Below are 16348 nucleotides of genomic sequence, written 5' to 3' on the forward strand. Positions count from 1 at the left end.
GAAGGTGCAGTACAGACTCAACGCCAGGCAAAGAACAACACTTTTTCCATGTGTGCAAATTCAAGGAAGTTCTCAGCACTCTTGGACATGCACTATGTCTTCTCTCTAAAGCCATTGAGATATTTTTGGTGCCTCCAGTTGGGTAAGAAAACAGGGAAATCAAGACGTGCTACAAATTAACGGAGGTAGCAATAAGTAGTACTGCAGCTGTTGCCAAAGGGAACTGACAATCCGTAGTGTTGCACCTTCACTGTGCATTAGACCCCTGGCCTAGCAGAAGTTTTCATGGATATTCTCCTCTTTTATGAATGATGGGAGAAAGATGGACTCCTCAGTTGAGAATGTTTAGCCTCTATTGCTTGAAAATGCCTTGTTATGCCCTTGATGGTGTCTGAGCAAATAGCTGCCAGTGCCAGGATGAAGCTTGGTGGGATTAGGGCAAAAACTGGATTAGGTTACTTCAGGCAGACAGGCCCAATCATTCTAACAAAACAGATCCATTACAGAGCTACTAAGCTCCATCTACTAAGCTACAGGGCTCCATCCTGCCTTGAGATGAGACTTGCTTCCTTTGCTAGAACATGATTTTTTTTTTATGACAACCAAAGCAGATGTATGCATCTCTGTGGGAGAAGAATCCATCCAGCTCACAGCCTCACGTCCAGTCTCATGTGCTGACATCTCAGAAGTGCTCAGGAAAGTAGAGAACGGGCAGAGTCATTGCTCTAGCAAAGATTGTGTTCAGTTCTGTAAACTTGTCCTTTACTGAGGTGGGCTCATCTTTTCCTCTCAGCTGAGATAAACTGGAACAAAGATTAAAACAAAGATTAAAATACCTGAGTTACAAAGCGCCTCAAAACATTCCTCTGACCACATACATATCCACAAACTGACATGGAAAATCTCTTTCTCAGTGCCTCCTTTCACCTGACCATTGCCAAACCAGTGAGTGCACTCCCTGTGTCCCTGGGCGATGGCATTGATTCTATGGAAAGACAGTGGCAGGAAACACATTTCATCTATCTTCTTATGCAGTAAAGTACTTTTCAGATTAGTTATATTTTCACAAGATCTCTATGTTTGGAATATAATTATTTTCACCCACAAATGGAATTAAAATGAGAAGTAATATTCTCAAGTCATCAATTGCATAAAAGCATACAAATTGCTCTTTTGGAATTATGTACCACTTCTCTTACTTCTCCCATTAATCTCACTCTGTCTATCTCTAACATAATGTTTCACTTCTAAACTTGTTCGTACATTAGATATTTTAACAAATCAGCTTATTTGGCAAATATCAAGATGTGATTTAGCTATTTTTCATAACAATTTAATGACATAATTTGTTGTTCCACCAGCAAGTTAATAGCAAAATTTACTAGAAGTAATTCAGAACTCTCATTACAAAATATCAAAGTTGATAACAAACATGTAAGCAGCTGGATGAAGAAAGTGTTGTGAAAGAGCAGGGTAATCCTCCAAATATATTTCTTAGATAAAAAGTGCTGTGTCAAATTTGAGGAGACTGTTTTGTCTAGTCTTGTTAGTGCTTTTCTATATTAATGGATTTTTCCAGTATGCTACACAAGTTGCCAAATGTTTGAGGATATTAAATTCTAACTGTCACAGGCTATTGTGCACAGCAGATTAAAAGCTGGACTCAAATACATCTGGTTGCAGCAGTAACTTTTGTAAAGATGTTTTATATTGATAACATTTATTTTCCAAAATACATAATGCAAACAAAACAGTCAAACACTACAGATGTGGCTTGGCTTTTTTGCAGCCCTAAGAGGCAGAATTGCCTGTAATTCTGCAGAATTTCCACTCCAGAACTGAAGCCAATGAGAATTTTGAGTGAAATCTGATTATGGGATGTTGACCACAGTAATTAGAAAGAGAAATATGCCTTGGGGCATTTAATTATGCCTTTCATATATGTATGTTTTCTAAAACAACGAAAACCACCAAGCAGCACGCAATACTTTATAGGCAGGAAGCCTGCAATGCATAAGCATTTGTATAGGAATCAGCATATGATTTTGAATTCTCCCTTCCAATGGTTAGATTTGCAGAAGAATAACTGAACAATCACAACTTAGAGATGTCACATTGAATTCTTTCAATACATTTGAACAGTATGTTCAATGGCTTTATTAATTTTTCTAACATTCATGAGAAATGTTTTATTAGATAAAATTGTGTGTTTGTGGAAAGTATTTATGGAGTCAGTGTATATGCTGCTATGTGTGAATGTTTGGACATACTGTCACCAAAGCTATGCAGGTAGACATTGAGATGCTCTCCTGTTTTGATGCCTCAGAGCTTGCAGCACTACACTTTACATCAGCAGCCTTCCCTGGATGTGCCTGAAGTTCAGTGGTGTCCAGGACCTACAGTATCAATGGCTGAATGAAAAAGTCTAGGTGCTATAACAGGCTGCCCAGAGAGGCTGTGGATGCCCTATCCCTGGAGGTGTTCAAGACTAGGTTGGATGGAGCCCTAGGCAACCTGATCTAGTACCAGATATGGAAGTTGGTGGGGGGGTTGGACCTTGACGATCCTTGGGATCCTTTCCAACCCAAGCCATTCTGTGATTCTATGATTCTATGATCTTGCAAAAATATTGAAAAGTTGAAAGCCACAGCACTACTCTCAAAACACTGCACTTCGTGAGAGAGAGAACACTCATAGCTACAGCCAATTAATAAATTATTTCTAGTATAGGCATTTTCTAATTCTTAGGCTTTAACGGAGATTTTTGTTAGGAAAATAACAGATTTCCAAGGATCAGACTTTTGATCCATCTTCATGTTTGCAAATGCAGAGATTACCATAAAACGTTCTTGTTTATCATGCATACACATCTTCCCTTGGACTGTTTGACTTGTTTTTAATTCTGCAATGGTTCAGTGTTCACTTAGTGGGAAAGTTTACTCTCATCTTTTCTGTTTCACAAAACAGAGGAGGAGCCAAGTCATCTTAGATGGTGACAGAAACCTTTTCCAGTCCTAGTCATGCAAATGGCATCCCTGTGGCTCCTTCCCTGTCACCTCTTTATTTTCCACCTAGTGTAGAGCTGCAACAGGGAATATCAAAATGGGGAATCACACCAAATCCCCAGCCTTGCTGTTTGAAGGGGAATTTTTCCAGCTGCTCTTAGGGTGGATCTCCCCTGGGGCTTGGTCCTCTGGACCTGGTGCCCTCCAGCCCAGTCCCATCCCCAGCATTTCCGATAGCAGCCTGCCTGGAACTGATGGGCAGGTGCTGGTGTCCCTGCTATGGGCTAGCAGCCAGAGATCCCCATTACACAGGCTGGGTACAGCAAGAAAGTGGCAATTTTCAGTTGTGCACACTAGATGTTGGAATCCATCCAAAATCCAATTTGGGATGTCCCAACCTTGGAGGTGTTCAAGGCCAGGCTGGATGGGGCCCTGAGCAACCTGATCTAGTGCCTTGATTTAGTGGTTGGCAACGTTGCCCATGGTAGGGGGTTGGAACTGGGTAGTTTTTGAGGTTCAAACCAAGCCATTCTGTGTTTCTACAAATTTAGTAGAAATTTGTAGAAATTTAGTGGTAAAGTCTTTGGGTGTTGGCTCCCACGAGGTGTAGCTGGGGGGCTGTGACCTTTCCCATTGCTTTTGAGAAATCTGTTGCTACCGTCCTGCCATCACAGCAAGCTCAGTTTAAAATCCATGGGAAGTTTTGCTGCTGATCTTAACATGGAAAGGACAATACTGCTTCTGTGTCTGTGTGCTGGAGCTGCAGCTGCTGTGCTGCTGCCCTTGAAACTCTGGCACCAAGTCAGAGCCTTCTAGCAGAGGGCTCTGTGCACAGGCAAGCAAACACCAGTGAGCATTAAAGGAAACCCTTCACAGCAGTCACAAGACTAAGGAAAATAAAGACAATATTTCAAAGGAAAGAGAGGGCATTGTTAGGCTGTTAGGTTGGTTTTTGATGCCAATTTATATTTAACCCACTTAAACAGACCGTAATGGCTGTTGTGCGAATGCAAAAATGGATTGACAGTTTCCATTTGATTAAATAAGGAGAAGAAATTGCCCTCTGGCTAGTCTGTACATTCACCGATCAACCGCGAAATCTCGATGGAAACTAGTGACCTGCCGCTGTCAGCACACCACTGGTCACAGCTGCACTTGAAGGGGCAGTCATGCAAGCACTGCCCTGGGTATTTATTTCCCATCACTCTAAAGCACAGCTCTGCTCCAGCTCACGTTATTTTCTATGTGGCAAGGGGTGAGACTCATTGACTCTAATGAATGGAACTAACAGCTCCATGTGCCCTGAATCCCAGCTCAGCACCAGCCAGGCCAGGCCAGGGATGGGTCCCCCCATGTTCAGCCCATAAAGTCCCAGGGGGCTTCTACATTTACTAGAGGTGCACAGAGATGAGGTTAGCCCAAGATCTTACTGAAACTCTTGATTCTCACTGTCTTGTGTTACACAGAGTTCAAAAGGGAACAATCTGGTGACTTCAAATTCAACATCTTGATACTTTTTGCCACCCTTTTGTAACCTCTTTCCCCAGCCAGTGCTGACAATGTGGTCCCATGCATGAGCACACTCTGCTCTCAGCTTCCCTCCAGGCAGAAGCTGGAGCGAGGAGAGACATTTAACTCATACAATTTTTAACATAGGCAGCATAAACAGCCATCCATCCTCCCACTGGCAGCTCTGAAGCCTGCTCTGAGAACTATCCCTTATTTCAAGATTCATTATCTAGCACATGAAAAACACTCCACACTGCTCTCTTAGTTTAGGGAAAAGTTGCTGTGAAGTTCTTATTAGTTTTTTGTTCTCTGGAAATGCAAGAATAATTTGCTTTCCTGCTATTTGTTGGCTTTACTAAATTCAAAGGGAGATGTAAAAGCAAGGATGTGCTGAGGTAACATTCCCATGCCTTTTTGTGGGACTTGAGCATTTTCTGTGCTCTTAAATCTGGCAGAAACACAAAATGTTTCTCCTTTGGGGTAATTTGGCTGAAGAGATCTCTGAGGTCTCTCCAAGCTGTTTCTTATGCAACTTTTGGTTGGCAACTATGATTAAAAATATCTAAATACCTCTTCAATTTCAGGCTTCCTGATAGATTTTATCTTTTAAATTTCATTAATTTGGTTGTCTAGTTCAGCCTTCATTTTTTTATCAGCTCTGTAAACAACCTGGTCTGTTTGTACCTCCCAGCCTCTGAAACCATCTCCATCTCAAGAATAGTTTAGATGTTGTACTGAGGGACACGTTTTAGTGGGAAATACTGGTGATAGTTGGACAGCTGGACTGGATGATCTTGGAGGTCTTTTCCAACTTTACTGATTCTATGATTCTGTCTCTGCTAGATGTCTGCATTTTTTCTGTACTTTCTGATTGCAGCTGCAGATCCAGAAGGACACAGAGCAAAGATTTTGGTTGTTGTGCCTCTGTCTCCTTTTTGCTTCCTTTGACAAACATAGAACAAATCTGCCCCATTTCTTTGCTTTAGTCTTCAAACTCCTTCTTGCTTTTAGAGCTTCTTCCTAAACTCTAAAGGAGCTGGGGAGATTTCTCTCAGCTCAGGGCTCCCCTGAATTTGCAATGCCATCAACTTCTTCATTAGCATGTCTCTACTAACGGGAGAGGGTCACAAAGCTTCCAAAATCATCATGGTATTTTAACAGTCATTAGACACTGGCAGTACTTATATTTTTAGTATCATCCCTCCCAGCTTGCAGATAGCTTTAAGGTATCCACACACAACAAATGAATAATAGATGTGGTAGATAATAACTCAGTTGCAACTGAGATGGCTTTGAGAATATTTTTTTTTTCTAAATCACCTTTTCTCATTGTGGGAAAGGCATTAAGCTCCTTTGAGGATGGGGCAATAACCCACGGCTCGGTCCACAGGTTGTCTGAGGAATCCCTCAACACAAAGCCAAGACACACAAGTTGGGAACAATCTGTTTTCTCAGAAAAAGAGCAGAGCTCTTTGCTAGCAGGTGAAGCGGGAATAGCTTTGTGCCATGGAAAATGAGGCCCCGACAGTGTTGCGTTATTGGAGTGAACTGTACTGTCGATACACTAATAAAAAATGGGAACACTGGCTGTGAGTACAAGGAGCAGGTTGACCTCGTGGAGTTCAGCTCAGCTTGGCTGGGAGAGCTCACAGGAATGATTAACTCAAACAAGAGTATTTTATGAGGCCTTTTCTATCACTGTCTGAGAAGGCTGGGTGGGGAGGGTGCAGATTTACAGCTTGGGAGGCACCATCCTTGGCTAAATGGAGCTCAGCCTCAGTCTTCGGTAGATTTTGTGCTTTATACTTTCATGTGCCGCATTTCTGTGAAATTCTGGTTATTGATAGCGTTTATTGTGCTTAGCACAAATCTTTGTCCTCTGAGGGAAGGGTGAAAAACGACAGCGCTCAGGGATAGAGGTCACTTGTTCTGTTTTTAAAGTGGGTATCTGAGTTCTGGTGTCCAAAACACAGGGCAAAGCTTACAGACGTGAGATGGAGAAGTTCAGAAGACAAAACTGAAGATGATGCTGGTATTGAAGACAAATTAGTAACTTTCTCTTCTAACATTTGGGTGAAATATTAAAATATTAGATATGAGGAAGAAGTTTTTTTGTGCTAAGGGTGGTGAAGCACTGGAACAGTTTGTTTGGAGATGGTTTGGATTGCCCCATTGCTGTCTTCCTTTGGTTTGTCAGCTTATGGCAACACAAGTGTCACATTAAGGACAGCCTCAGGCAGCAGAACTTTGCTTCTGATGGCTGCAGTGAGATCCCCATCTTGCTGGTAACACATCTTCAGACGTTAGGCTGGGCTATGGCAATTACAAACATAATGAGTTACGGCAGTGTTGTAACCCCTGATGTTATAGCCAGTGTCACCCGAGAACGCTGTACAAAGCTTACACAGAAGGGATCCCTGCAAGCATTAACATTTCCACAGGGTTACTCCCATTCCTAACTTCATGCGTGCAGGCTTTAGGGTCTGCCAAGATTAAGATTTCTGAAACAAAATACTGAAAAGAATACAGAAGAGAAGGAGTTATGAATATGATACTAATATACATCAAGATTAGAGACTTCTAAGTTGGCACAGATTTTTTTTGAGGACATGATATTTTCTCATTGAGAGTAAAATATAAAAGGCAGCAAAATTGGTGGTACTACAACAATTCTGTAGTATCCGCTGTAAGGATTCCCACTGAAAACTGTTTCATCTGAAAGCAGGAGAAAGAATGCAGACATAAACTGTGGCAAGTGGGAATTTAACAACATCTGATATATACTGTGCAAAAAACCCGTGCCTGTGCCATGTCCCTAACCATCCCCTCTTCTTCCTTTCTATGCTGTATCTTCTACAAAAAAGCAGTAGATGGAGAATTAGGAAGAAGTTGAAATTAAGAGTGAGACATGAATTTCAACAAGACAGCTCTATAAAAGGAAATTACTCAGCAGCATTGGAAATACATCAGAAAAAAAATAAATCCAGGATTTACGGCCCTCATCAGCTATTTTGGATGAATCAGATCCAAAAGAAAAATCTGAGCTCTGGTTTCTGGAAGAAAGAGCAATACTTAGTCACGTGCCAGGGATAGGGATGCTTCAGGCTGAGATGGTAGTATGCCTCAACTACTTTATTCTTTCGTGATCAGCCCCTGTATACCCAAGAGAAACACATTATTCTCAAGCTATTTTTTCTCCTGTTTTGGGGGGATCATTATGCAGGGCTGCTGGCCCTGGCCAGCCAGCTGGGCTCCTACAGTAAAGCAGAGGCAGCCCTTCCCTCTCCAAGCACGCAGTTCATCTGATTTGTGAACCACTGCTGCAGCCTTGGTAGTCACCAGCGAGCCACATCCTCGGAAGGGTCTGCTGGGGGTGTCTGTAGTTAGTGCTCATCAGTGCATCATTCCAGTGGGTGCCTTGGGTATGAGTGGTAAGGGATGGCACGAGGTCATGTTCAGTCTTCATTCCATGCTGCAGAACGGTGATATTTTCATTTATATGGCAGGCAGGAAAACAGCGTGTTGTGCAAAGAACAGGATGCGAGTCAATCCAGTTTAGCTCAGTATTCTTATTTGAAAGAGTTACTGCAAACTATGCAGAAAACACAGTAGCCTGCAGTTTTCAGTTCTAAATGATCCCGAAGAACTGTATTGATGTACACTATTCGTTCCATTTAGGCTGAGCTCTGATTCGCTTATGGACCCAGATAAAGTGTCACGGTATGCATGAAGCAATATCATGATATTTTGCAATCGTGCACGATTTGTGGAGATTAACTGTTTGAACTAAACAACATGTGCCATTGCAGCTGAGGTCTAGCTAGTGTTTTGTCTTTCCTTGCACGCATATCAAAGCCCCTCTTAATACCTAAATTACACAAAATGACAAAACTATTCATCCATTTTTGGAAGAATGTTTTCAGGGTAGGTCAGTAAGGTGAGATGAGAGCTGGTGCCAACCAGGACAAGTGGGATCCATTGCTCTGAGAAGCCCAACTAACCACCAGAGACCCTGCACAACAGATGTCCTACGCAAATCATATATAGAAGTGGTCATTTTCAGAGGGGATTCAGCACCAGAAGGGATTGCAGGCATCCCAAATTATCCTCTGCAAGTGTCGTCTTTCTCTATCAACTCACCACAAGGGCTTTGGGTCCCCTTAAGTAACATCGGTTTTCTCTCAGGAGCCTTAGTAGGGACTGAAAGCATGGTCACCCTGAAAAGAACAGTAGGATGCTGAAACAAGCCATGAACACTGACTTGCTGTTCTTGCTACTAGATCATCATCTAAAAGCTGACTTTTCAAAGTCAGAGATAGCTTGTAAGTGTTTTCTGGCTCCCCTGGTTCACTAGATGACTGAAGGGAAAGTAGGATCCTGAACGCCTCTGGATAAACATGCAAAGCAATTGAAGAGAGTACAGTTGAAGAAAACATGCCACGTTCATGGCTTTAAGCTTCTGCTCTTGGACTGAGCCGCTCGCTGTGCCTTAACGCACCATTTTTCAGCTTTGAACTATCATGAAAAGGCTGTTACGGGAAGTCTGGAGAAAAAGCCCAGCAGCGAGCGGGACGCTGACTCCAGCCCAAAGATGGTCACGCAGCCCTCAGGTGCACGACTACCACTGCCCTTGCTCAACACAGAGCCTGAGCAAAGCAGAGGATCTGAGCTTGCTGCCTCCAGCCTCAGTCATCCCCGCCTCTTGTTAACCACTGTTTTGGAACAGTTGCTTGGATACCGCAAGAGCCTGGCTTCGACTTCGGGAGAGTTAATTTGTCATTAAAACTTGACAATACCAAATGTATTCTGGGGTTGAGACACACTTGCAGATGAAAACCACAACATTGGTAGACATCTTTATTAAATCTAACTCAACAAGTCAGAGATGTGGGTGAGCCCCCCCTCTCCTTCTCCCCAAGGTCTCGCAGATATTTGCGAAAAGACTTGCTCAATTTCACATGCTCTTGCCTTGCTGGAGCTACGCTCAGCTCTGTTCATCTCTGGCCCCAACTGCTCAGTGGGGTCTCCAGGAACACCTGACATTTGTCAGCCCTCACAGTGACAAGGTTCTATAGCCTAAAGGCCATGGCTGCAGGCCTAGTACTCTAGCACTCCTCAATTATTGCATGTATTTAGGAAGCCACCTGAGCTTTCAGGCTTATGACTTACTTCTTCAAGGACAGGTGAATGAAAGCTTTAGACAGACGTAAGTTTACAACATTCTGACTTAATTATGTAAGAAAAAAAAATTGCACGAGGAAGCCCTTCCATCCGACTATACACCCCATTCTGTTTGGTGCCTGCTTACATTCAGGTTGGCAGGATCCCCTGAATATGCTTGTAGTGACCTTCTTGGCTTCCAGCAAGTAAAAATGGCTGATGGAATAAAGCATTTATAATTCTTGTATAGCTTTCTTGGATTTTTGGACAAATAATCATTAATCACAAGCAGTCACAGACCTCTTATCGTGGATAAAAGCTAGCTTATCTCTCATGCTTCTTTCTCTTATATTCAGAAAAATTATTGCCATTTATACAGTAACAGAATCTGGTTACTGTGCTGTTCGCTCACTGTGCTGTTGTGACTGATCACTCAAAAATGTTTCTATGATTTTCCCCTTGTCACTAATATATTGATGGTTGTGTAGGAGTCTTGCAGCAACTTTCCTGCTGTGTGTGTTGATTTAAGAACCGTGTTGTCTCCAGCTGTCTGGGGTCAAAACTGGGCTGTTGGGATCCCTAAAAGAGCAGCCACATATTGCTGGGTTATTCTTCCCCCTTCACTGGGTACATCCATTATTCGATTTACTCAGAAACACAGATTTGATTGGATGTCGCTGTCTGTGAAAGTGTTCATTAAATACAAGTTCACCGGACCAAGCCTTGCAGTCTTTAAGCAAACACTGTTCCCAAGAAGAACAATTGGAAGGGTCTTACTTCAGTGAAAATCAGGCCACTCTTTCATTGTTTCCTTATTAGTATCTCTCTCTCATCCTAACATCTAAAATGGGGCCCTTCTCTCCCTTGGGAATCATTTAAAATGGTGTAACATGTCACTAAGAACAAATAACCTAAGAAAAGTGCTGTAGACAACATTTTAATGAGCTTTATCAGATGATGAAAAATATAATGCTTCCATGTGCAGTCATGGGGGAAGCCATGAATCTTGACCTTGACAGTGGCACTGGAAATGAATGAAGGCAAAACAGATAAGGTTTTTAAGTTTCAGCTTTCAACTTTGAAAACCAGAATCTCTGTCCTTACTTGCTCTATATGAAAACTGTCTCTGTCTGCAGATATTTATGATGCTCTTCCTTGTGGAAATACCTACTTCTACAATAAATTGTAATTTTGATCCATATTGACAGAGTAGAGCAGGAAATGAATGACAAACAGGATACTTCTTTTTATTTTTTCATACTTCTAAAGAAAATAACTTTAAATGAAATTTTGTCCCAAATGACAACAGCAATTTAAAAAAAAATAAAAAAAATCCTTTCACTACTGGAACAAAATGTCCTATTTCTTCACTTAGGCATATTCAGCTATCTCAATCAAAGTTAGAAAGGGTACAGAGAAGGTCTTAAACTGAAATTGAGAGTGTTTATTGCTTGACATGTCCAAGCAAATGGCAAACTGTACAAACAGCTGGAAGAAGGATATGTTGGATCTCGGGAGGGAGGCTGCCTTACCGTGCTTTGCATTTCTGGAGATTCACTGGATCCAAGGAGTCCCCTCTCCCCATTGTTTATCACTAAGCCTCTCACTATGTTTGTCATTGCTCAGTTTTACTGACTAGTGATTTTTCAAGCTACCTTTTTTTTCATCATGAAATATTTTGAAGTTTATGAACTCTGTAAAAACGCTTTAAGAGAATCATAGAGTGATAGAATATCCTGGGTGGGAAGGGACCTACAAGGATCATTAAGTCCTACTGCTGGAGAAAAATTAGATAATGCGGATCAATGAAGTTGTTCACGTCAATTATCTTCAAACAAAGAAAAGCACCAAATAGTTGTTTTTTAAGTTGAAAAATGAAAATGTGATTTAACACCATTTTATGTTCACCTCAGATAAGATGCATCTCTTAGCATAACTCTGTTCTTACTGTAAGAAAAAAACACAAAGTAGTTACTGTAAAAAGAAGATAAATTACCTTAAATGGACAGCAGATTTCCCTGTTGGTAATCCCCGAGCAGAATAAAACCAGGCTGTGCTGACAGCTTTGTGGTGTTGGGAAGAGAAGGGAAGCTGATAGATTTGAACAGATGCAACAATTTTAAACTGTTTGCCAGTATGTGTAAGTGTAGTAATGCTCAAACTATATAATGTTTTCAGTGACAATTATATAATTTTTTTTATAGAGGCACATGCTAGGGTTAACTCAGCAAGGTGTCAAAAATCCTAATGCTATGAGAGAAAACATACAGAAGGGATAACTCCTTATCTAATACCAAAACAATGAGCTTCAGGTAAGAATAAAATAAACAGACCATTTATAAGTTACTGCAGGAAGATTTGGAAAGACACACTCACTGTTTATTAACTAACCGTAGTAAAGTCTCCATCAGTCAGGACACCTACTGACAGATTTATTTCTAAGTGTAACTGGGAGAATCTATTTTTAGAGAAGGGTAGTATATTTTTCTTGTAATTTGAAAGTTCAGCAGGAAGAAATAACTCAATCTTGTACAAAATTCCAAAGGCAGCGTTGTAGTTTTATGAGCACTAGATTTTACCAAGATTAGCGCGTTGTGCAGCAAATGTTAAATAAAGAGGTTTGCTTTTTAAAGAAAGGAATTGCTTCAAAAAAAAATAATATTGATGTTCTATTAAAGTTCCTGCAATCAAGTTAGCAAAACAGGAGGTCTAAAGATATGCTGGGAGGAGGGCATTTTGTTCCCACTGGAGAAAAGGTTCTTGTCATAGAATCATAGAATCACAGAATCAAGGAATCATAGAAGCACAGAGTGGCTTGGGTTGGAAGGAACCTCAAGGATCATCAAGCTCCAACCTGTCTGATGCCGGCAGGGCCACCAACCTCCCCATTTAATACTAGACCAGGCTGCCCAGGGCCCCATCCAACCTGGCCTTGAACACCTCCAGGGATGGGGCATCCACAACCTCTCTGTTCCAGTACCTCACCACTCTCTTGGTAAAGAACTTCCCCCTGACATCGAACCTAAATCTTCCTTCTGTCAACTTAAAACCACTTCCCCTTGTCCTGCTATTATCTACGCTTGTAAAGAGTTGATTCCCCTCCTGTTTGCAGGCTCCCTTTAGGTACTGAAAGGCTACAATGAGGTCACCCCGCAGCCTTCTCTTCTCCAAGCTGAACAAGTCCATCTCCCTCAGCCTGTCTTTGTAGGGGAGGTGCTCCAGCCCTCTGATCATCTTTGTGGCTCTCCTCTGGACCCTCTCTAACAGCTCCTTGCCATTCTTGTACTGGGGACCCCAGACCAGCATGCAGTACTCCAGATGGGGCCTCATGAGAGCAGAGTAGAAAGGAACAATCACCTTTCTGTTCCTGCTGGCCACCCCCCTTCTGATGGAGCCCAGGATATCATTTGCTTTTCAAGCTGCAAGAGTACACTGCTGGCAGTGTCACTGACATTTCTGTGTGATCATAAGAAAATGTGCTTCTTTGATTTTGTGCGACACTTAGCTTGTAGTGGAAGGGACAAACTCAGTCTTTTCATCTGAAATGCTTTGTTTAGTGAGATCGTAAGATGGGTGTGCACCGGGACTGAGTGGTAGATATCTTCGTGGTAGAACTCCAGGGTGACCCTGTCCAACCTGCAGCATGTAGTCTACACTGTCTTACTGCTGAGAAGCTGTGGCTGGAGAAAACTGGTGGGAATTCATCAGTCCTCATCCAACCAGGGAATTAAATTTAAAATGTGAAGGTCGAATGTCTCATCATATAACAAAGAGAAACAAAGCAGACCATGTTAAACAAATACAGTGTGGTTTGGAAATAGTCTCCCACCTCCAAAAATTACTAAGAATATTATGGAGCTGAGCGAACAGATGTCTTCACAAAAATATAGGTGGCTGCTATGGAAAATGTTCATGCCATTAAGCAAACAAGAACCAAAAACATATTCTGACCATAAATATTTTCTGTTTTGAAATATCATCACAATATTGCATTAGCGGCAGGAGCTGCAATTCAGCTGTTTCTGTCCAGGCTCCTCTGAGGTCTGGACTTCTTCAAGGCAGGACATCACCCTAAGTGCACCAGAGAGCTGAGCAAGAGAAGCCACAAGTTGCTTGTGGGAGGAAAGGGAAGGGGAAAGATGGATCCTGCTCTACCTAGTGGGCACAAGCAGAGGCAATTCAGAAAATATGATTTAGCTCAAAAGATTTGGATTGTTTGATAAAGATCTTGAGACACCCACTAGATCTTTCCCCATCCTTTCTCCAAGCACAAATGCATTTTCTGACCTCCTGCCCTGCTCACAGTTTATCAGCTGTGACAAATTTGCTCTACATCTCAAAGAAAAGACAACAAAATGAGTGTCAGGTGTAATTATAGTAAAAAATGATATTTATTTGACATTGTTGCAATTTGGATGTTCCAGAGGAACTTGTGATCCAGAAAGACTGCCAAGATCTCCATCAATTTAACAAAGTTGTCTGATACAGCCTGGACACAGGCTTAGCAGGAGCAGAAGGCAACTGAGAGACTGCAAAGTATTTGGGACTTTTGGGCAGGATTTCCTAGAGCTCATCTAGGAAAGAACAATATCAGAAATAAGAGTTATTTCCTTACACTTTTGGATATTTATTTTAAATTTCAGACATAGAGAGCAGGGAGGGGCAGCTGACACTAGATCTGGTATCAAACTTTTTCTTCTGTCTGTTATAGATGAATTTTCAAACTGAGCTTTAAGCAGGAGGAGTGATGCTCCATTCCTATAAGCAAAGAACAAAAAGTGTGTTTTGAATGTTACTGTATTTTCGAGCAGAGTAAGCCTCTTCACTGAAACCAAAACATTAAACTAGGAGGCAGAAAAGGCCTAAGTTTAGACCTAGATATGGCGAAGTATTGCATGATCCTCCCCAGCATGATTTCAGCACTCAGATGCATCTCACAGCTCTTTGTAATAGAAATCCTGTGATCATAGAATCACAGAATCATAGAATGGCCTGGGTTGAAAAGGACCACAATGATCATCCAGTTTCAACCCCCTGCTATGTGCAGGGTCGCCAACCACCAGACCAGGCTGCCCAGAGCCACATCCAGCCTGGCCTTGAATGCCTCCAGGGATGGGGCATCCACAGCCTCCATTGGGCAACCTGTTCCAGTGTGTCACCACCCTCTGTGGGAAAAACTTCCTCCTAATGTCTAACCTAAACCTCCCCTGTGTCAGTTTAAAACCATTCCCCCTTGTCCTATCACTATCCATCCTCATAAACAGCCTTTCCCCCTCCTGCTTATACGCTCCTTTCAAATATTGGAAGGTGACAATGAGGTCTCCCTGGAGCCTTCACTTCTGTAAGCCCGGTTCCCTCAACCTTTCTCCATAGAATAAAGTCAAATTTTATAGGCTATAGCTTGAGTGATTTTAAAATAATTACTTCTCAATAGAAAAGCTTATGGATTTGAAACAGCATCTTTGTCTTTGGAAAAAAACCTACTCATGCTCAAAAGAACCTTCAATCTATCTGTGCATTCACGCAATGCATTCAATTTCACTAAAGTCCCTGATGTTGCAGAAAAGCTGGCATGTTCCCATTGCCTTTCCCTTTGTCTTATCATTACTTGTCTTCATTGTGAAATTTTGACCTTCAGTTAATGAAGCCATGTTTCAGCTCTTTGACAGCAAATTTTCTCCTTGGTTGGAGCCTATGGTTTCCTGAGGTTTCTGCTCAGTCTCTGAAAGTCAAAAGGCCATATGTGTTTGAGAAAAGTCAATTCAAACACAATCTCTGTTTGATTCAGAACCTGCCAATCAGATCATTCTGATGCCTCTAAAAGTCATGGGGATAAAAAGCTCACCAGACATCCTATCTTATATTGCTTGCCTTAGCAGGGACAAGTTCTTTCCACCCTATTTTTCTCAATTAGGGAAATGTATGCATTTAACATAACCAGATCCCAGCCCTGGTCTCCATACAGAAGGTTGAGGAAGAGGAAGGGGTCGTTTGCTGAAGAGACTGCTGGTTGCAATTAGTCATTGGAAAGGCACAAAGAAAGGAAAAGGAGAATGGAGCATAAGCAGAGTAAAGTGAAAGGGAATGAAGAAAAGAGAAGGAAAAGAACCATCCTCAGTACTGCTGCTTCATTACCTGTTCAGAGGGATTTTGCAATGACATTTGGCTTACTCATCCCTACTGTGAGCTGGGAGAATGATAAAACAATAGGAAAATAAAAAGCAGACACTCACCAGAGAAAATTTTTCCATTTGTAGTGAGGTTAGAAACAAATAATCAAATCAAGACTGAGTGCAACTTTTGCTTTTTCCACAAAGTTTTTGCTGCCAAAAAGACTTCATGTCCCAGCGATCTGGTAGCACTGCCAGGCGGGAGCAGCCTCTGCCTGCTGGGATGGCTCCCACCAGAGCAGCCCTGCACTGAGAGCCTGGGCTGCAGCACTGGCCTTTCCCTGCTTCCTGCTGCTCCTGCTGCATGCAGGACCAATGTTAAGTAGAAATTCTTTACTCAGAGGTGATGAGGCACTGGCACAGTTGCCTAGAGATCTGTGGATGCTCTATCCCTGGAGGTGTTCAAGGCCAGGCTAGATGGGGCCCTGAGCCCTGATCTGGATGGTGGCAGCCCTGCCCACAGCATTGGGTTGGAGCTAGGTGGGTCTTTAAGATGCCTTCCAA

This window comes from Tetrao urogallus (assembly GCF_951394365.1).
Source record: "Tetrao urogallus genome assembly, chromosome: 3".
NCBI lineage: Eukaryota > Metazoa > Chordata > Aves > Galliformes > Phasianidae > Tetrao > Tetrao urogallus.